Below are 22,041 nucleotides of genomic sequence, written 5' to 3'. Positions count from 1 at the left end.
AGTCATCTTTTATCCGATCCTCACCAACCGCTTATGACTTAGGCGGGACCACTATTGCCATTTTACAGATAAGGAAACTGAGCCTCAGGGAGGTGACGTGATTTGCCCCGAGATCACAGGGCCAGGAAGTGGGAGAGCCAAGACAAACCAGGCTTGGATTCCATCCTTGGGGCCCCTTCCTTTACTCCCAGGTTGCCTCAGTCTCCCTATCAGGGCCCTTGAGTTAGGCTGGACCCCACTCAGTCAGAGGCTGGCCATGTAGCCCGTGAGGGAGTGATGGGGGGAGCACTGAATTCAGCTCTCTCCTAGCCCACAGTTTCGCAGAGAGCAGTGTGGAAGGGAGGCTAAGGCTTGTGTCTCACTGCGGGTGTGGCCTGTGGGATCCGCCAGTGGCCTGGGCACGGGTGAGGGCCTGAGGGTTGGAGAGAGCAGGCCAGGGCCGTGCCTGAGGACCATTCTGGCTCAGCATCGATGGGCACATGTTAGAGGAGAGAGAGAGAGTGAATGGGGACCAACCTCAGGGGATGTTGGGGCCCAGAAACACCTTGTGCTGCTCTCAGTGAGACTTAATTACTCTGTAAAATTGGAGGCTGCTCCCACTTATCAAATTATAGATGAGCTTAATTACAGCGCGTTGAGTAACCACACGGGGTTCCTTCAGAAATAGCAGTGGGGCTGGCTGCTCTCCTCAGCTTCAGCCGCAGCCACCTCGGTTTCTGGAGGAGCTGCCCATTATTCTCAGGGCCCAGGGTCTCAGTGTTGCTAAACTCTGCTCTCCGACGAGAGGGGGCTTGGCAGACTGTTCTGGGCACCCTTCTCTGTGGGCCATCCAGCCACGTGTTCCATTACTGGGCTGTTTACTCTGCGGGGGCCTCTCTCTCTCCCCTACTTAACACTGTGTTCTGGCCAAAGGTTTTGATTCATCACGTCTCACCGAAGGTCTACAAAGTAGTGCGGGCCTCACTGTGAGAAGCGAAGAAAGAGCACTGCTCTGGATGAGAAAGCATGCGCTCTGTGAGACTCTGGGGGCACCTTCAAGGAAACAGGGTAAAGAGTGGCGGGCCACGGGGGACTAGTGATGTAATGAAGGGCATCATAAACTTCCCTGCAGGCTGGCAGGATCAACAGACTGGTTCCAGTGGAAGTGTTGGGAAAATAAGTGAAGTTCTGCACCCTAAGATGGCCAAAGGGACTGCAACAAACTCGAGTTTCTAGCTCAGAGACCCCTCTTTCCGGGTTCTTCTTCCTGCCCTGCTTGCGGCGTGCGCCAAATTACTACTAATGCGGAATGTGGAAGTAACAGACTATAAATTGCCTCCCATGCTTGTGCTCAGGGCTCAGATCTTTGGAGAAACGGTCTCCTCTGAGCCCGCCGGTGTTAAATAGATCTCCGATCCACCCAGATCTCTGAGGGCCGCTTGGTTTTCCTGCCAGCATTCCGGCCTGGTTTTGTAACAGAAGAAACTACTGGAAGGCACGCTGTGATTTCACGGGGCTTTCGTGGGAATGGAGGAGCCATTGCAAATGCCCCTTGTGTTCCCATATTCAGAGGATCAGCCCCATGCTCAGTAGCGTCTGCTCCCTCTCCCTCTGGCTCCTGTATCATTTGAGTGTCTTCTTTGTGCCAAGCCCTGTACTAGGCACACAGTGTCCAAAGGCAGGCAGCCCACTGCCCTCCTGGAACTCACAGGCTAGCCCAGGGAGCCAGGAATCTTAACCCAGGGTGACAGGTGCCATGATTTGGAGGAGGAAGTGAAATGCTTTATTCCACCAGAGATGAATAAAAGTATGGCCATTTTTAATCCCCATGCAACCTAATTTGGCTTCTTCCTAGCAGAGCCTCAGGGCCCCAGGCAATAGCAGATGAGGGTGGGGCATGAAGGCCCAGGGGTCCTTCCCTGCCTGGGGAGTTCCTCAACTTTCTCAAAGGAAGCATAAAAGTGAATGTCCCTGAAAAAGCACTGCTGGGCCTTGTCCAGACACCAAAAACATAAGGTAGCCGAGCCAACAGTGCTGGAACCATGTGAAGAATGACCAGGCAGGGGGCTCTGACACACAGGCCGGGCACATGATCTGGAGGCTGAAGGTAGAACCAGACCAGATGCTCAGGCTGAGCACAGATACAGAAAGGTGGATACCACCTGGAGGAATGTGACAAATTGGAGTTTTCAGCGTTGGGTGTTCATTTTCTGAGAGGTTTAAGTGTACAAGAGAATACGATAGAACACTAAAGAGATGCTCTTGGGGAAGCAGAGAAATAAGGAGCAAATCTGGGGGTCCCTGAGTGGCAACCCCTGGGGAAGGGAGCCTACTGGTGATGTCCTTTTGGAGGTGGAAGGACCTCAGAGACCGTGCAGTTAGAGGATGGGAAAGAAAAGGCCTTTCCAGAAATTTCATTCTGGGCAAGGTTGGGTAGAGAGAACACAAGTTTTAGGGCCAGCTAGACCTGACATTGAATCCTGTTCGGTCACCTTCCATTTGTATAATGCAGTCAAGTAATCTAGCCTCTCCCAGCCTCAGTGTCTTTATGTCTAAAATGGGGATAACAGTGGGTATCTTGCAGGGCTACATAGATTAGGTGACTGTGTAAGGTCCCCAGCACAGTGCCCGGCACAGGGGGAGAGACTCCAGAGGCATGCCAGCCAGCATAGCCAGGGCCTAAAAAACCCTCTCCCATCCCTACCCACCCCACCGTGGCCTTTCTGAGAAAGGCACACAGGCTTTAGTCCTAGGGTGTGTCAGTGCCAGAGACAGAAGTTGGGAAACACTCAAGGCTGAGCCACAGCAGCCTGAGCCCTCCTTCCTGCTCACCTGCTCCTTCTGGGGGCCTGGGGCAGAGGAGGTAATTTCCTCCTCCCAATGCCCCTCTCCTATGGCTAAACAGAATGAACTCTGCAGCCCTGCATCACCTCCTTGCCAGAAATCCCTGAAGAGGATGTTGGTGGATAAAGGAATTAGTGGCCACAGAGGCTTCAGTCTGGAAGTACAGGCCACAAGTGCATCCCCGGCAGAAAAGGAGGTGTTTTCTGAGGCACAAACCCTTGCAGCTGTCCAGGGGGTGTCACCCAAATAGTTCAGCTCAGGGGAGGACGGACCAGTTCCTCCTGCCCACAGCTGTCTGTGTTTGGGCTCTTCCTGTTGCCTCTCCGTTATGTCTTAGCCAGGCCTGGCTTTCTCTCTGTCTTGTCTTTTTCGGCATTCAAGTTCGGAGGGTGAAGTGCCATCCAGAATCAGGCTGCAGGGGGTCGGTGGTAAGATTGCATTCCTAACCTTGAGGCGCTCCAGTTTTGTGGGGCAGGTGAGCTGTGCACCAGCCTAGGGGAGCTATCCTCACCCAGGACAGCCTGTGCTACACTGGAGGTACAACCACGTGTGGGAACCCAGGAAAGGGAGAGGGGGATTCTGACTGAGCCGGTTGCAGATGCTTCCTAAAAGAGGTCGTGTTTCTGCAGAGCCTTGATAAGGGAAGAGGATTTTGACAGGTAAAACCGGGAGGCAGGGCGCTTGGCAGAGCATTTCCACTGAAGGGAGCAACATGGGACAGGCCCACCTGCTTGCTGTGCCTCTCTGCCCCCTCAGAACCTCTGCTTTGTTCAGTGTCCTCTGTTTAGCCAGGAGGGAGCAGTCAGCTGCCTTTCCCAGAGCCTTCCTGCCTTTAGAGTTGAAGCCCAGGAGGGCCTGGGAGGTGATTAAATAGGATACAACTTTCTTTGACCTCTGGCTGGAGGCATGAGTTCCGGTTCCAGTTCCAGGTTCTCAGCTGTAGATTGAGCCACTGAGAGTGGCTGAGAAAGCACCATGCTCCCAACCCTGTGTTTTAGTGCTTAGGTACCTGGCTTCCAGCTGCCTAGCTGGCCAAGACAAACCAAGACCCTCGGAGCAGAGACTGCTATGTCTCTGATATCCATTCTGTCCTTCTATAGGAATATACCCACCAACGTTTAGCTGGGCACATGGCTACCCATAATAAAGACCTCATTTCCCAGCTTCCCTTGCAGCCAGAGGTGGTCATATGACTATGTTCTGGCCAATGGTAGTTAAATAGCTTTCAAGAACCTTCCTTAAGAGATAGACTATAAGCATCCTTTGGCTTCTTCACCCCTTCATTCTGCTGCCTGGCTGGAACTTGGATGCTGCCATCTTGAATCATGAGGTCAAGGCCATCTATGGCATTACAAGATAGTGTGGTGATCCCAGACACTGGCAAACTACTTTCCTTCCTCAACCACCCATTTAGATTTTATGTGGGATGAAATAAACTTCTATCTTTTCTGCATTACCACTTTGCAGACAAATCAGATCTTGACTAATGTAGGCCCTTGATGGACAGAAGATAGGGAAGGTATTGCACACACATGGGGGCAGGAAGCCACATTTGATAGTAATAGTTATGGGCATTTATTGAGCACTTCCTACTTGCCAGGCCCGGGGTTAAGCATTATCCCATTTGATCCTCCCAGTGATACTATGAGGTAAGACTTATAATCCCAATTTTATAGATGATTAAACTGAAGCTTAGGTTTAAATACCTTGCCCAGTCAGTCAGAAAGTGACAGGATTCAGAACCAGACTCTCTTTAACTGCTGGACGCAAGCATTGACTGTTCCTCTGGTAATAATGAGGGTCCCTGCCAAGCTGACTTTGGCCTCCCTGACCTCACCTGGGCCACTGGGGCCTTTGGCTCAACTTAGATTAAGAGGAGAGATTCATGAAGTTGTGGCTGCACTGAAATTGACCATAAATCAGGCTGAGACCCTGGGCAGCCCAAAGCACAGTCCTTACTCTCAAACAAAATTCTTAGATTTGAAATATTTTTGAGGTCTAGTTTCTCTGCCTAATGAATGTGTCCCCTCAAGAGCAACCCCGGTGAGATCATCTGCTATGGTCTGAATGAGTCCCTCCCGCCAAATTCATATGTTGAAATCCCAACCCCCAAACATAATGGTATTGGGAGGTGGGGCCTTTGGGAGGTGCTTAAGTCATGAGGGTGGAAGCCTCAGGAATGAGATATATACCTTATAAAAGAAGCTCCAGAGAGATCCCTAACCTTCTTCCAGCATGTGAGGACATAGGGAAAAGTGCCAGGAAGAGACCCTCATTGGACCATGCTGGTGCCTTGATCTTGGACTTCCAGGCTCTACAACTGTGAGAAATACATTTCTGTTGTTTATCAGCCACCCATTCTGTGGTATCTTGTTATAACAGCCTAAGATGATGAAGACACCATTTCTTATTGAGTGACTAAGAGGGATCAAGACCTCTCTTCTTCCCCCTCTTCTTCCTCTCCCTGCCTTCCTTTCCTTCTTCCTCCTCCTCTCTTCTTCCTCCTTCTCCCCAAACTGCCCCCCTCCTCTATTTCCTGAGGTTCATGGAGTTCGTGCCAGAGGCCCCTCATACAGAATGGCCTCTCCCAAATGGGCTTTTGTTTATCTGCAAAGATTTCCATGTAGTATCAACCTCAAAAACCATAAAGGACTCATCTAGACAGGGATATTACTGATACTACTCCCAACTCTAATACCAAGTTCCCTTGTCACCTGGGCAAGTCCCTTTCCTCTCTGGGCCTCACTCTCCTCATCTTAAAATATTAGTAATGATCAGAAAAACAACAATCCTTACCACTTTTTTTTTTTTTTTTTTACTGTGACTTAGGCACAACATGCTCTAAGTGCATTTATATGCATTAATTCACTTACTCCTTATGACAACCCCATGAAGGAGGTCCTATTACTATTCTCATTTTACAGGTGAAGAACCTGGGAGGTTTTTAAGTTGCCCAGGGGCATACACAACAAAGTAAAAATGTGAATTACCTCTTAAAAGAGGAACTCAGGCTTGTATTTATTAACAGTCTCTTGTTTCAATGACATCGCATGCAGTCTCAATGCAGTAAAGAAGAAAGTGGGGTCTTGGGTAGAACGGGGGCGGGGGTCTAAACCCTGAAGGCTTGGCCTCCCCTGAGCTCTAGAACAGTGTGGAAGCCTCAAAACTCTAAGGGCCCTCCAGTTGGAGTATCCTGAAGAGTCTGGCATGGCCAAGGATTCTCTGGGATTTGGAAAGCCTGGAACAGAGGACGTGGTGCCCTGCCATCTGCCAGTTGAGACTGGGATTAAGGGCTTGATCAGAACTTGTCTGGGAGTCCCCTTGCTTGATGAACTCTCCAAAGTGGCCTATTTTCTAGGTGAGCAGAATATTCCACATAAGGAGAGCTGGGGCCCCGGGGCTTCTTGTTCGACCTCAGTTCCTTTCAGAACGCAACTCTGCTTCAAACGACTGGCAGCACCTACTCCCTGGAGCAGCGGAACGGAGGCGGCCAAGTCTTTGGGCAGACCCGCAGCAGCAGCAATCGCTTTCCTGGGCAGGCCCTGCTGTCCCCACCACCTCCCGGGATCACGCCCGCCCCAGAGTGCATTCCTGCCACCTGGGGCGCCGCTCCTCCCGCCACGTCCTCAGCGCCACTCACGTCACTCAGCCGCACTTGGGACGTGGCTGCGCGCCCGAGGCCAAATGGCCCGCGGGTCCCGCCGCCCGACCGGCTCCACGCGTCCCATTCTGACGCTTCGCAATCGCGAGCCTCCCCGCCTCAGAGCTGAGCAGCTGGGCGGCTGGGAGTCTGACAAATCACAGGCCGCCCCGGGCCCAGCTCTGTACAGAGACGGTGGGACTTGGGTCAAGGCTCACCAATCTCAGCGACAGAGCCGTGGTCTTGGCCTTCAGTCCCTGTCGGTCCTCGCCTCCCCTGTGTGGAATGTAGCTCCATCGAGTCCCTATGCCATATTCACACGGTGGGGTGGTTTGTGTGTCTGACTCTGCCCACTCCCCGCCCCCAGGCTGTCAGCTCCCCTTGGCAGGAAGCCAACCCCAAAGGTCCACAGAAGTCACTCTCTGGCCCATGGCTCATGCAAATGCCCTCTGGACTATTGGTGGGAGACACCAGGGGCCCTTCTGCAGGTGGGTCGGTCTCATGCTGGCCACTGGCAAAGCCTGGCTGCCAGTGATCCAGGGAACCATGGAGAAGGCAGAGCTAAGGCAGCTGGAAGGAATTTCCATTTGTCTGTTCTTGCCAGGCCTGCTTCTGCTTTATTTCAGCAAGGGGCTCAGTGCCTCAGAAACGTCCTGCCAAACATTCTTGTTTTCAAAGGAGATGGTGAGTCCCTTACTTCCCAGCCAGATTTGTTTATTATAACTATGTCAGCACATCCCCCTCCTCCATTCACTAGTCACCCCCTTTGTGAGCCTCTTTTCTTAGGCTGTGTAAATGGCCTAGGAATGAAGGAAACTTCGTTTCTCTCTGATGTCACACTGAGCTGGAGACATCTGTGCTGAGGGTTAGAGACCTGCACTGAAAGGTGGTTTTGAGACAGTTAGGGACCATGGGACCAAGCGCCAAGTGAAAAACATTGTGCATCTAGAGCACTTTCTGTTGGCTGTTCTTGTTAAACTGCGAGCCTTACAGAGCAGAACCAGAGGACTCCAGCTCCAAAAAGCACCAATGAGCTGCCTGAGTTGTCTGCCAATATTGACCAATAAGGACGAGACCTTCCAACCAATCAGGATGCGGCCCTTTGAGCCAATCAGAATAAGGTTCCTCCAACCAATCAGGACGAGGCTCCCCCCTTCCCTTTTCATATTGGACCCCAGTGAGAACCTGAGCGGGAACTTTCTGTATGAAGGTAGGCTTTCCCTCGGTTTCCGGAGGCTAGCCTAACTCAAGTGCTTTGGTGTTGTGCCTGCCCTTACGTTGAGCTGTAAGCTCTACAAACCCTTGCTTGTGCCTTTGGTTTTTGGGTCCCGCCTTGTACCTGTCGTTGTGGGCTCAAGAACAGTTTTTTAATTTGGTTTCCCCACTAGTTTGTCGTGTGGCATTGGTCACATTCCTCACCCTCTTTGAGCTTCATTTTCCACATCTGCACCATAAATCAGTGGTGCTTCGAGTTTCAGCGATTCCTCAGAATTAGCTGATAAGGGGTTTGCTTTAAGATCTTATGAAGAAAGTGCACTGCTTTAAAAAAACAGATGAACATAAGGGAAGGGAAGCAAAAATAATATGAAAACAGGGAGGGGGACAAAACATAAGAGACTCTTAAATACAGAGAACAAACTGAGGGTTGCTGGAGGGGTTGTGGGTGTGGGAATGGGCTAAATGGGTAAGGGGCGTTGAGGAAGATACTTGTAGGGGTGAGCACTGGGTTTTAGACATAGGGGATGAGTCACTGGAATCTACTCCTGAAATCATTATTGCACTATATGCTAACTTGGATGTGAATTATAAATAAATAAATAAATAAGAAAAAAAAGTTTGAAAACTCCCGGACTAGATGACCTTACACCTGCATCAAGCAGTTGTCTGCTTGGGTTTCTGACTGAAGGCTTTTCTTAGGCTTGATCACAGCGAGGCCCCTGAGTCTGGCATGTGCTAGTGAATGCCTTACATTTGATAGTCATGCAATAGAAATTTCTTACTGGGGAATGAAGGACAAAAAAGCCTAGTGAACTGCCAGCTGGCCAGCCGTGTGTGTGTGTGTTTGTGTGTGTGTGTGTGTGTGTGTGTGTGTGTGTGTGTGTGTGTACTAAGTTGGACTCACTTGTAAAATGGAGCTGTGCCAGTTTTCATGAGCTGGGGCTGTTGGATGGGGGCTTCTTAGTATTACCAATGTGAAAATGCACTCTGAGGGTCAAGTAATTGTGGTATTTTGGGTAAATGCACTATAAATATTGACATGAGAGAAAGGGATGGGGAGCATCTTACAGCAAAGGACTTGCTGTCCCAGGGAGGCCCCAAGTAGAGGCAAGAATTCAGTCCTTGTGCAGAGCTCACCTGCCTCCTGGAGTTGCAGTTCATCTCTGTGCCTGCCTCTCCTCCTTCCCTTTCCAGGCCTCTGTCTTGTCCTACCAGGTAATGACGACAAAGCTCTCCCACACCCTGCTGTCACTTGACACAGCAAACCTGTAATGGAGGGAGGGACAGGAATTGTTTCCCCATTTTACAGATGAGAAAATGGCCATAGAGATGAGGGGATTGAGCAGGGTGACAAAGCAAATTTTTGGCAGAATGGTGGAAGAATCCTGGTGTCCTGATAACTTCAGGTAAGCCAGGACTCCTGCCAGCTGGGGAAATGGTTCTGAGAGGTGTGATGTGGCAATATGGAAAGATACAATCTGAGCGAATCCACCCCCTTGAACCTGCTGTAACAGGCCGTGGCATGGAAGGGTGGGGTGTGACTTCTCTTGGTCCCCTGGGCTTCTCCGAACACTTCCTAGGGGTCCTGAGCCAGGGCACTTTGAAAGATGGACAGAAGTTCCCAGCAGAGCCAGACCAGAGGCAGGGAAGACCCCGAAGCAGTGATTTCACCATCCCTTTGTTCCCCCCCCCCCCCACACCTGCACCTGGCAGTGAGCGAGGTTCTCGTCCATGCAGGTTGCCTGACATGGGAGCACTGTGTGAGAGGAAGGGATCTCTTTGCCAGCCAGCCCACAGGCTCTGAGAATCTCCCTTGAGCATCGCTGGCAGGTTCTTAGCTTCCTCTGCTGTTTCTAAGACGAGCCCGGCACGTCCTCAAGGGACCCTGAGTAGGAATCAGGATTCTAGTCACATCTCCAGTGTCTGTAATCCCTCCTGCTTGAGCAGTACGTGGGAGTTTACAAAGCACATTCACACCAGAGGCCAGGGAGGCAGGCAGGGTAGACAGCAGATAGCACATTTATCCCCATTTTATGAACTGGATAAAACAGAGACTCAGGGAGCGACTTGTCTAAGCTCATGCATGACATTGGAGGACCCAGAACTAGAACTTGGGCTGCTGCTGTGTCAAGCTGAGGGCCTTGTGGTGGCAATTCCTGGCTTTGCCTCCAGGGCTTCCTACTCGGTTAAGACCACAACAGCCTCTCTGGCAGAGGCTAGAACAGATCCATCTTTATTTCTGGCATTTCCCATGACACGCTGCACCTTTTACAACCAGAAGAGGAGGAGCCTTGTTAGGGGACAAAAATCACATAACTGACTTTGGAAAGAAGCACTTTCCATGCCCTGTCCTAGTCCACACCAGCCCAGGGTAGTGGGAGTTAGGAGGCCTGGGCTTGGTGTCCAGTCAACAGCTGACCCTTTGGGGGAGTTTTCTTTTTCAGTCCGTTTTTTCCCCTGTAAGATGGGATGAAGGACTAGAATCACTATTCTCAAACTTATATTAGGATTACCTGGGAAAGTTTGTACAAAACCCAAATCTTGGGGTTTCACCCTAGACCTAGTGTACCAGCTATGAGAATGGAGAAATCTGCGAGAACCCACACTGCTAACTAGTTCCCTGGGTAATTGTGAAGCCCACTGACGTCTGAGACCACAAGACTGGATGGTCCCAAGGGCCTTTCCTGCTCTGACATCCTATTATTTGAGGCATCAGGAAGTGTGCTAAGTGCACTCTGACTCTCCGTTTATTTTCTCCCATATTTTATTCTTTATAGTGGGTTCAGGATCCGAGAAGTGGAAAATATCTTGAACAGATTACCAGAGTACAAACTCTTCAGGAAAAGTACAATGAATACGAGAAGGCCCAGGAGGGCCAGGACTTTCCCACGGGGCCATGAGCCAACTGTGGGTTCTCTGGGCCTCTCCACCTGTCGGAGTTTCCCAGGCTGCCAGTCTGGGGTGTATTAGGTGACCAACCCTGTGGGCATATCCCAACAATAGGATGATTTCTGTGATGTGGCCTTCACCCACAGATCTGCAGGAATTCTGATTCCATCCAAAGGCCCTGCTGGCTCAAGATGGCCACCTTCCCTCCCCAGTTCTGAGGAGCCCATAACTTCCAGGCTGCCAAAGCAGTCCTGTCCACTTGTCTGCGTGCTTGGCATCCACGCGCGTGGTTACATGGAGAAGCCAGATGTCACTGCCCTGCTGGCCCCCGACTGTACCAGTTATGGTTCTTGGCTGAAAACAACAGAAACTAATTCCGACTGACTTAAGCTGAAAGGGAGTTTATTCAGGGATAGTGGGAAGCATTGAGATTCGCCAGGAAGGCTAGAGAGCCAGACTTGAAAAACAGGTAGAAACAAAGCTGGCTACCTCCCATAAAGGCTTATCCCATGGGGAATTCTCCAAAACTAAAGAGGGGTTTTAGATAGTGTACCCACAAAATGACAAATTCTCTACTCATGCGTAGATGCAGCACCCTGAAAGATTGTACACCCAGAAAAATGTTGGTGATGTCTCCTGTGGCTGGTACCAATAATTGCATTTCCTCTTCTTCTAGCCAAGTTTCAAATCCTATGTGCATCCCTTCTGAGAAGGGATCGTCTCCTTTGCTGTACCCTATTTATTCTTCACAGTGCTATAATCATGTTTTTTATGCTCAACCAGTGGAGCTGCTAGCTTCTGACCTCTGATTCCAGATCAACCCTTGTCTCTCTACCCAAACACTCATGCATGAACACCCTATGCCATGTCTCTTTGGTCTGCCCCACTTTCCCGGAAGAAGGGCATTAGATCTCCAAAACCATCTACTAGGATCATACCCTTTTCTCCAATCACTTTTCTCCTTCACCCAGTCCATCATTAGTGTTGACTAGGTAACTACTATTGTCAGCAACTGTGTTGGGTGCTGAAGGATAGGGTCATCTCTTTGCATGGAGCTTATAGGACAGGACACTGCATATACATATATACATATATACTGTATTTGTACATACATACAGTCAAAGAATCATACAATATCTTGTTACCGACTGTGGTAAATACTAGGGAGGGAAAGCTCACCAAAACCTTGAATGTGTTAGTAGGGAGAGCTGATCTGGTCTGGGATGCTTCCCTGGAAAGGTGACATTTGAGTTAAATTGTAAAGGATGAACAAGAGTTAGCCAGGGGAAGGGAAAGGAAGGAAGGGAGGAAAGGAGGAAGGAAGGGCATTGTAGGTTGATGGAACAGTATGGGCAAGGATGCTGAGGCAGAATGAAGTGTTATCTCCTCCCAGAAGTCAAAGGAAGCAGGGTGGTTGGAGCGCCTGGTGCTAGAGGGAGAGTCAAGCTGCCTTGAGGCTGGGGAAGTAGGCATGGACCAGACCAACAAAACATTGGACCCATGTTATGGATTTTAGTTTTTACCAAAGGGCAACAAGGAACAGTTTTTTAAAAATGTAAGGAGGAGTTGGGGCCTACAGAGTGGAGAACAGACTGGAGACGATAAAAGTGGATGAGGGGGCCTGTGAGGACTCAGGTGGGAAATAATCGTGTCTTGGTCTACCGAGTGGTGGCTGTAGAATGGAGCAGAGAACAGATTCAGGACATATTTAGGAAGTGAATTGACAGTCCTTGGTGATAAGCAGGATATGGATTAGGGGTGTGTGTGAGAGGGAGATCATATGCCTAAGATGACTCCAAGGTTTGTGACTAATGCAACCAGGTAGATGGTGTCGGGGGAACACTTGTTCCCCACTCCTCACATTTCCAAAAGGAGGGATGCTTATTAGAGTAACACTCCTGGGCTCTGTCCCAGTCGCTGGGCTAGTATGACTCAGCACCTTCTGGGTTTTCTAGTCCCCTCTGCTTGCCACAGACAGGTATAATCCAGTTTGTTCTCCAAGCCATGCAGTGAGCTTAGTGGGGCCGGCTCTGCCCTGGTGGTAGAAGCCTGAAGTCTGGGAAGCACGTTCAGTTTAGGGTGGCATAACCAGTTCAACCAGCCCCAAACCATGGTTCTGACCTGGAAATGGAGCCACTCTACCCCAAAGCCCCAACAATTAGAGGTGTATTTACTGAGGTAGGGAATACCACAGGAGGAGTAGGTTTTGAGGGAGAGATCATAAATTCAACTTTGAGTCCCTTTCCTAGCCATTTTGGTTTCTTAACTTTGGCCGACATGTTCCACTAAATCTGTGCGCTTACCCGTGTGCCTTTTTTTATCATCATCATCATCACCATCATCATCATCTTGGGGCATTATCTATATGAAAACAAGAGTTTCTAAAATTTTCCTTCGCTGTGGTAGACCAGCCCAGACTTAAAATCTGAGCTAAGTCTGCTCAGAGAGGCGGTAAGCCTTCACCCCATCCTGGAGAATGATAGTAACAACTACTATGATTGAGCACTTAACACATGTCCTATAGTGTGCTAAGAAGATCTCATTTAATCTTCACGGTACCCTCTGGGAGAAGCACTTTTTTTTTATTCCCACCCTGCAGATGGAGAAACTGAGGCCCATCAAGGTTAAATGGCCAGAGTCGAGGCCATCTGGCTAATGACAGATGAATCTGAGATCTCAAAGCTCTTGCTCTTAAACTGCTGACTAGAGGATGTACTGGAAGACTTTTAACCACCGTGTGAAAAGCACAACTGTTGTGCTCTCAGCTGAGGGATTCCTAGGACCCATTAGCGGCTGCTTTTCTCTCCCCATCCCCGCTGGTTCTGCAAGCCTTTGAACTCAGAGCTCTCTTTTCCTCTCTCCAGGCATTTTGCAGATGTCCCTCCCCTCCTCTAACGCAGAGACAACCTGTCTGGTAAAGCCTTGCAAATCCAGCCAGAATCATCTGGAAGAGTTTAACAGGCAGGCAGGAAGGCCAACCTGCAGTTGAGTTAGCAGGGATTTTGCCTGAGGCCCTCACATCAACTGTGCAACATAATCACTGCCCGATGCAAAAAACAGGCAGCTCTGGAGCTGGCAATGAAATCACCTCGCTGTGGATTGTCACTGGCTTGTCCTCATTTGCATCAGGATGTAAGGCTGCTGTGAAATTCAATCTCCTATAGTTCTGCATCAGAAGCTGGGAGGACACATGGAGCCCCTCCCCACCCCAGCAAGCTGTCCCAAACCCCCTGTCCCGGGCCCCAGCCAGGCGCTTTGTGCTGACCAGCGCCCCTGTGGGTCTGAGCACCTGGAGGCAGTCCTATACCCTGTGCCTTTTAGGGTCTCTCCCAGGCCCCTGTGTAAAACCGTGAAAACTGGGGGCACCTGGGCGGCTCAGTTGGTTAAGCGACTGACTTTGGCTCAGGTCACGATCTCATGGTTCCTCAGTTTGAGCCCCACGTCGGGTTCTCTGCTGTCAGCCCAGAGCCTGCTTCAGATCCTCTCTCCCACCACCCCTGCCCCATCCCCTTTTGCGTGCGCATGCGCCCGTGCTTGCTCTTTCTCTCAAAATAAATAAATAAACCATAACTGCCAACCCCATGGAGCCTTCATGAGAATAGTGACTTACTGTATCTATAGGCTTTTGGTACACAGTGAGTGTTATAAAATGGGTGGCTGTCCTGGTCACCATCATCCTCATCATCGGGGCTTGGTTTCCCACCTTTGCTTTTTAAAAAAAAAATCAAAACCGAGTACCCTATGTAATATTATTTATTTGCTACTTCACTTAAATGAACTTTAAATAACCTCACTTTTGAAACATAGCATCCTCCTAAGCAACAGTATCCTTGAAACCACAGGTTTGGTGGTTTCAGTTTTATTTTTAAAGGCACATTACAGCAAATGCGTGCCCGTTGAGGTGAGTATGCTCCCCCCGTGGCCCTCAGTCACCTCGTGTGCTGCCAGGGGTCTTCTGGCCTTGTGTGGAGGAGCAGTGCTGTATGCAACAGCTGATGCCTAGCTTGGTTTTCTGATACGCGGAACAGGTGGGATGTGACGCTGATACTGCTTGCCAGCCTGTCGTCCTTCTGGGACATGTTGGTTGTGACCACGCTTTGTGGAGCGCAATTCACTAGCTAAGTAGAGGTCACCTAGAGGCCCTATCCCCGCTCCTTTTCACATTTGCAGAAGGCCTGTTGTCCTAAGCTTGCCCCACCCCCATCCCTCCTCTTGGAATTTGTTGGGCTGTCCTCCAGGGTATATGTGTCTTTTCACCTGTGTTTCCTCTTCTTAGGCTAGAACAGCTCCCCACCCCCGACCAAACCTATTTTCATCTTGTGTCTCCATTCTTATCCCTCCTTCTCATCTTGCCTCCACTGAGGGTGGCAGGTCTGGCTGCTATGCTAAGGGGATGGCAACCCCAGCCCAGGGAGTCTGCCCCAGGGTTCTGGAAGCAGAACTTCCAGGAATTTTCTCTTCGTTGGCATGGGCCCTCCTCTTGCTTGCTTGGCCACCTAACTCACAGGTCTGGAAACACCTTTTCTTTGGACCTTTCCAGCAGAGGCAGGTGTTTGAATTCTGCCTTTTCCTTCTGCATGATGACTCATTAGGCATTCCCTCAGACCTGGGCCTCTTCCCCTCTTTCCACATGGGCCAACAGGGTAAATCTCCATGAGAGGTCTCGGTGCCTTTAGCTCCGTGTAGAGAAGGCTGAGTCCCATGGGTGCTGTTCTGTGGACAGAGGAGAGGGTAGGAGTAACTTCTGGGCTGATGCCTGGGATGCTTTGCATTTCTCTGACCTGCCCTGCCCGACCAATACCCAGGGCTTCATAAATGTCCACTTAGAAAGTTCCACCCTGCTTGTATGGTGAGGTCCCTGTGACTGGCTGGTCCCCTTCAGACACAGGAAAAGTAGTGGAAGTTGGGTACTAGCTTTAGAAAACTGATGACAATATGATTCCTTTTATTTTGTGACAGTTGGGGGAAAAATGCATATAAAACAAATCCAGAGCTTTTCCCTGAAGAGTGGAAGGGAAGAGCAGTTTTCACTTTTATAGTTTTATTCTTAGGCTATCTATATCATAGAGTCCAAAGAATGTACAAAACAGCCCTTTAAGTGTGAGTTGTATATTCTAAACTAGTCAAAGACAGGGAGGTTGGGGGTCAGAAGTAGCTCTTTTACTCCGGTGGGGTAATCCGTGGGCCCCCTCAGCCCTTGGTGCTTTGAGCGAGGCTGAGGTAGGCTGGGGAGTCCCTTCTATCTGACCCCTCTCCTTTCAGCACCCCTTCCTCAAATCCTGCTCCTTCTTACTTACCCCACTGCTCTCCCAGGTGCTGTCTGCATCCTCAGCATCTAACACGGGGCAGGCATTCGGCTGCCTTGGGTTCTGTTCTGCTTGGGCTGGGACCAGGGCAGAGGCTGGCAGCAGAAACAGGCCATGGGTTCTGTAAGGTAAGCTAAGCTTGCTCTTGGCCAAGCTGGCCTTATTGGTGTATCCCCTGTGTAGTGATGTGCTTCTGGAATCTCTGCTCTGTAGTTGGCCTAGCTTTGCTTTGTCAGGCCCCAGGACAAGGCAAGAAGGCGGTTGAGGTTTTGTCATGGTCTGAATGTTTGTGTCCCCCCACCCCAAATTCAGATGTTGAAATCCTTTAAAAAAATTTTTTTTTAATATTTATTTATTTTTGAGAGAGAGAGAGAGAGAGAGAGAGAGAGAGAGAGAGAGAGAGTGGGGGAGGGGCAGAGGGAGAGGGAGACACAGAATCTGAAGCAGGTTCCAGGCTCTGAGCTGTCAGCACAGAGCCCGTTGTGGAGCTCGAACCCAGGAACCATGAGATCATGACCTGAGCCAAAGTTGGACATGTAACTGACTGAGTCACCCAGGCACCCCTTTTTTTCTTTTTTTTTTTTCTTTTTCTTTTTAAATTCACATGTTGAAATCCTAACCCCCAAAGGGTATGTATTGGTAGGTGGAGCTTTGGCACCTGATTAGATCCTGAGGGTGGAGCCTTCATGAATGGGAGTAGCACTCTCATAGGAGAGATCCCTCACCCCTTCTACCATGTATGGATCACCAGACCATGTTAGCACCCTGCTCTTGGATTTCGAGCCTCTGGAATGTGAGTAATAAATTTCTACAGCTTATAAGCCATCCGGTCTGTGGTATTTTGTTATAGCAGCTTGAATGGACTAAGGGTTAGAGGGACATAAAACCCATTCTGCCGTGCACACATATTTAATTACTTGACCAGAACACTAAATTTTATTTTCCCATGGCATCTATTTAATTGCACTGGCAATTGTTATCTCTTAATAAGTGGGTTCATAAATAGTGGATCCACCTTATGGAATTCTGGGGAAAAGAGCTTCCAGAACAGTGCTATGGCATACTTCCCACAAAATTAAACAAGTTGAAGATGTCTGTGAGCGTCAACCCTCATTATGACAGCTGCATCTGGTGGGATAGTTAGTAGGTGATGCACGGACATTCATAACAGAGATGATAACCACAATAAAATAATAGCTCTTATAATCAAAGTACAGCCAAAGTGCTGGGCCCCATGTTGGATAGTGAGGACTCATCCATAAACAAGATGTGAACTCTGTCCTCAGGGGCTCCGAGCCATTTTGACTCAGAAATTTGAAATGACCCTTCATCTCTACTCTTCTCTGTCCACCAGCCCAAACTGACAGCCGTCGACATGCTGTCAGGTAGATTCTGGTATGACTGAGGGTCGGGCAGCCTCACCTTTTATTCCTTCACGATGTTCTGTTCTCAGATCTTGTGCACATGGTGTACGTCTGCGTGTCTTTTTACGTTTTCATCCACACCAGTTTTGGTGGGTTTTTTTTTTTTTTTGGCTTCTTAGCTAAATTCCCAAAGATGAGAAGGATGCGTGTTTATTCATGGAAATCACATTGTGCGAGGATTTGCTCAGCCGAACACCTGGCTCAGATTTTGACAATGATGATGTTGATGTTGACAAAAGCCTGATAATTCAATAACTGTGTAATGCATCCTATTTTTAAAAGAAAGCTTGGCTAGAGCCTCACTAAATCCGCAGACAATTCAGAAGAGGGTTCTCTTAAGAAAATGGCAGAAGCAAAGAATTCGCAAGCCCACCAGGTGAGGAAACAGCACTCCTCAGGCAGTTTTGTCTGCCTTTGGCACTGTCCAGGTTCCCCCCCCACAGAATGGCACAATGTCCCTGTGGACCTCAGTCCATCTGCTTCTGTCTGCCAGGGCCCAGGGCCCATCAGTCCCTAAATGCTACCCTTCCTGCCTCCTGGGCAGGCTTGGGCCTCCTCTGTGAGTCATGCTCACAGCAGTGGTGACCCACGCAGCTTCTCAGTGTGTGTCAGCACAACCTTCGTTATCAGCCTCGGTGTTCATCCAGTAGTTTCAGGATGAAACTGTAAGATACGATCCTACGCCTAATCGGAAGCTGTCCTGCAAAACCATAGTGTGGTTGAGGATGAGAGTTACTTCCAAAGCTAAAAGTAAAGCCAGACAAATATAATCCTGAGATATTCTGTTGTTCAAGCTGGATGCGTTGACATCAGCCTGCCAGAGGCCATAGTGACACCCCAGAAGTGCCAGGTGGAGGCTTCCTTGACTCCTTGTGTCCAGGGCTGATATTCAGCTGGTGTGCAGGGTACACAAGTCTTTCCCACGGGCTTCCATGTGCCCTCTCATCTCTGGAGGCTCCCAGGGAAGAAGCTAGAATGGCTCCCCCTTGGACAGAACGGGCGGCAGCCACACCGCATATTTAGAGATGGAAGTCTCTAGATCCATTTTTCATCACGAGACTTTCAGTGGCTCCACAACAACCTCTTAAGTTTGCCTCGTCACGTCTCTGTCTCTGGCCTGACACTCCAGTTGAACAGCGTAAGGAAAAGTGCTCTGTCAGCCCCTGTGTTTCTGTGCACCTGAAAGGTGTGCCCTCCTTGGCCAGGGAATTGGCTCATGGGAGCTGGGACTGGCTAGTGCAATATCTGGCACTTTCTCTGTAGATGTTGCAAATATAAGGCAAGGACCTTGAAACCAAAATTCTAGAAGGTATCAAGAAGAGACAAGTGTAGGAAAAAGAGAAAAGACAAGTGACCAAGACTGATGCATAAATACAGAATTGGCAAGAAGATGCTGGTTTCCCAGAGGAGGTGGTTATTGCACTGATTCTTACTCCAAGTTGAAGGCCCTCTACTGGATTGGGAGGACATCTGGGGTGTGTCCAATAACCTGGGTATCTTCTTTTCTCTTTGCTGGGCTTCAGCTTGAGAAACAGAGAAGAGGAAGGATGGTTGGTGCATAGGGCATGTGTGTGAGAGAGGAAGATGTGGATGTGAAAGGAAGGATCTCTCCAACTAACATCTGAGATTTGCCACCCACTGGAAAGACATTAGTGAGGCACTACCCTAGGCGACCTAATGCGGGGTCCTACACATCTGTGGGACAATTTCCATCTCACAGCTTCTTACCCACACATGTATTTTGTATTCTGAGCCAAGGAAAGGAAGGAGGTGGATGGACCTGGTGGGCCTGCAGGTGATCTGGACCAACAATCAGAAAGAGCTTGAGTTTGGTACTGTGGCTCAGACACCAGCAGTCTAGTCTGTCTTTCATCTGCTCCCTCTCGGATCCCCTGGACACGCTGGAAATAATCTCTGACAGTTTCCGGGTGGCTTTGCTGGCTGAAGTAGCTGAGAGAACGGAAGTTGGGAGAGCAAGAACCAGGCCACAGCAGACTGTCGGCCGCAACGAGCCACAGTGTAGATTCTGCCCTCAGTGCAATTCAAGTTATCAGTTATCACTAACTCTTCCCTGTGGATTACCTGCTGACTGGCCCGCAACTTCACCAAACTGGTAGGAGCAGATGTTCTCATGTGATGAGAGCCTCACAGAGCAGTGTTTGAACTGAGAGGATCACTGGGTATTGGGGCCAGAACTCCTTCATTTACAGATAAGGAAACTGAGCCCCCGGGAGGAAAATATTAGTTAATTGGTTTACATTTCTGTTTCCACAGATTATGAGGTTCTCTAGGGTCAAGACTATGTTTTTGAAGCCTCAAAGCCTAGCAGAGGGCTTGGTCGTTAGAGAATGCTCAGTAAATGTTTGTGAAAACGAGAAAGGGAGGGAAGAAGGGAGGAAGGAAAGAGGACTTGTTCGAGGTCACACAGGTAGAAGGGGCAGAGCTCAGCCTCCCTATAGGCGTCTCCCTTGAGGCATGCTAGCCACTGGGAGAGCCGCTCGTCCCCCTCTCAGCACTGCCCTCTCAAATTGGTGCCCTCAGCAGGTCAGGCTGGCTCTCAATTGCCCACATAGTGTCTCTGATACCAGACCCCACGGCATCCACTCTTCCACAGCAGGGCCCAGGCAGAGTCCCCTGGTCTGTGATGTGAATGACATCAGAAGACCAAGCCTGCTTCCTGCCAACTCCCTTGCTAGGACTATGCCTGGGGCATCAACTTAGGCTAATGTCTGTGGCAGTGCAGGACTCGGGGCTGGAGCCTGAGAGCCAAGAGTGAGGTGCCTGGGGCGCCCCCAGGACACAGGCAGGATGAGCCTAGCAAGGCATCTATGCCAAGATATTCTGGAATTCCAGAATTCTGGAAAAATCTAATGAGGCAGGATCTCAGTTTCTGAGGTCCCAAGAGCAGAAGGGACCTTGCTCAAGCTCACCCACTCTCAGGGGCAGAGACGAATTAGAGGCAGGGTTGGTCTCTTCAGAGGAGGAAGAGGTAGGCTCAGAATGGAGAGGAAGAGAGGGAGCCGGAGCAACGGAGCAAGTCCCTGAGGAAATGTAGTACAGCGGCAGATTCTGTTAATAGGGCAGCAGCAGCCTCACCTAAGGCTGGGGGAGGGGAGTGGGCATAGGGAGTGGGAAGATACCAAGAGAGGGAGCTGAGCCAGTCTGGGTTGTCTGTGTGGTCTCAGTCTTGCTCCACTTTCTGCCTGCCCTGGAATCTACCTCGTCTCTGTCTTTGCACTGCCCCCACTTTGGGGGTGGAGAGGGCCCAGAGTTGGGAGTGACTCTCTTCTAAGCCACCCTCAACCTCAGGACCATGTTAGTGGTGTCACCTTCTGCACTGTCCAGTGAGCCCAAGCATTGCACGTTGGGATGGGGATCTTGGGTAAAATCACTGAAGCCGGGAGGGCAGGTGGGCAGGAAAGTTGTTGGGGCAGCTTCGAGATCACATGGAGGCCGGTGTTTTCCAAGCATTTTTTTAAGCAGTAGAATCCTTCACCAAAAGAAATGTTACCAAGAATGTACCAACCTGCTCAAAGCAGAGCTTCTGTGTCCTCTCAGCTTCCCTCTTATCCCAGGGTTAGTCCCCAGAAAATGAGTGGAGCTTCACAGCTGGACTAGTTCAACCTCCTTATCAGATGAGTAGGGAAACTGAGGCACAGAGAGCAAAAGGGATACACTCATTTGCTATGAGGAGCAGAGGCAGATAAGAATTGAGGTCTGTCTCCTCTCCCCAGCATGGGCTTCTGCTAGTAGAACTGACATCCGCCAGGATGTCCACCAGACTGGAGAGATCTTCAGCCAGGCTAAGGAATGTGGGTTCCACAAGATGGGGAGCCATCGAATGCATTTAGGCAATGGCTTTCTTTGTGGCATTCTAGTTTGACAGCCCAGCGAGGATTGTGATCTCCCGATGTCTCCATCCCTTGATCGAGAAGGCCAGCATATCTGAGAAATATCTGAGAAATAGCTCCAACAACGCAGGGTCAAAGAAACTTGGGGATGGTGGTTTTGGCTAAAGAAAGATAGATGGCATTTTGGTTAAGTTTTGGTAAATAGATGAATTGTCAATGAATAGGTTCAATGGAAGAATCAGTGCTTCCTTAAACTGCAGGAGAAATTGTGCCCATTCATTCGTTGGCCTAGTAATATGGCTTTAATTAACTCAACAATAATTTTATTATTTTTAATGCTTATTTTTGAGAGAGAGAGAGAAAGAGAGAGAGAGCGCGCACGCGCACACGCGCTCATGAGCGGGGGAGGGGCAGAGAGACAGAGACAGAGACAGAGACAGAATCTGAAGCAGGCTCCAGGCTCTGAGCGGTCAGCGCAGAGCCCCTTGCAGGGCTCGAACTCATGAACCACAAGATCATGACCTGAGCTGAACTCGGACGCTTAACTGACTGAGCCACCCAGGTGCCCCTCAACAATAATTTTAAAAGCCCCATCTTGAGCTCACAAGTAATGCAGAGAACTAATAAATATCTTCCGAAGCCAGAAAAGATCTTTTGCTTCTGTCTTCCCTGCGGGCTTGTCTTGGCCATGCCTCCTCGTGATAGGCCTCCACCAGATTTTAGGACAAGTCTTAGTTTCCGTTACCTCGTGGCCAAGGGACCTGGAGTGAAGTGAAGCATCTAAACTGGGCAGCACATGCATTTCTTCTGATCCTTTTTATTTTTTGCTGCTTCTTTTTCTTTTTCTTCTTCTTCTTCTTCTTCTTCTTCTTCTTCTTCTTCTTCTTCTT

General features: G+C 49.7%; 1 long non-coding RNA gene across 2 annotated transcripts in view; it reads left to right on the top strand.

The window, feature by feature from the left end:
• Positions 1-7,048: 7,048 nt before the first annotated feature.
• The window catches only part of LOC121036409 (uncharacterized), a 123,158-nt gene continuing 108,165 nt past the window's right edge, over positions 7,049-22,041 (top strand). For both annotated transcript variants that reach the window (XR_005793336.1, XR_005793334.1), the window contains exon 1: positions 7,049-7,673. This is a non-coding gene — a long non-coding RNA (uncharacterized LOC121036409). The remainder of the gene's footprint in view (positions 7,674-22,041) is intronic.

This window comes from Herpailurus yagouaroundi, unplaced genomic scaffold (genome assembly GCF_014898765.1).
Source record: "Herpailurus yagouaroundi ecotype Mexico unplaced genomic scaffold, PumYag 162, whole genome shotgun sequence".
NCBI lineage: Eukaryota > Metazoa > Chordata > Mammalia > Carnivora > Felidae > Herpailurus > Herpailurus yagouaroundi.
The sequence above is the reverse complement of the archived record's forward strand: the minus strand, read 5'-3'. Positions and strand labels throughout refer to the sequence as shown.